The sequence below is a fragment of the Gregarina niphandrodes genome, assembly GCF_000223845.1.
Source record: "Gregarina niphandrodes unplaced genomic scaffold scaffold00211, whole genome shotgun sequence".
NCBI classification, from domain to species: domain Eukaryota; phylum Apicomplexa; class Conoidasida; order Eugregarinorida; family Gregarinidae; genus Gregarina; species Gregarina niphandrodes.
In genome coordinates, this window is record NW_011645972.1 from 453 (window position 1) to 795 (window position 343).

Below are 343 nucleotides of genomic sequence, written 5' to 3' on the forward strand. Positions count from 1 at the left end.
TCTGACAACAACATCGGCGGCGCTAGCACGTCCCAGCCTGTTTTTGAAGACCATCAAACCAGACGATTGTTTGGTCGGGCCTCTCCGAGTATTTTGGTCATAACCCGAAAATGGATTGGTGGTTTTGCCGCCTCGAGGACTTGATGATCACCGAGCGGCCTTCAAAAACCGCCGCGCCCGTTGGTTTCTTTCGCAACGAGATCTGGTAGGTTACTAGTGACAATAGCGAAGACATCGCCAGGAAGCTTGGCCACTGGCTCGCTCCCGAAGGGCATATTAAGGAAGGAATTGAAGCTTACAACAGTTGACGGTACTCGAACCCGTAACCTTTGCCTCCGGAGGG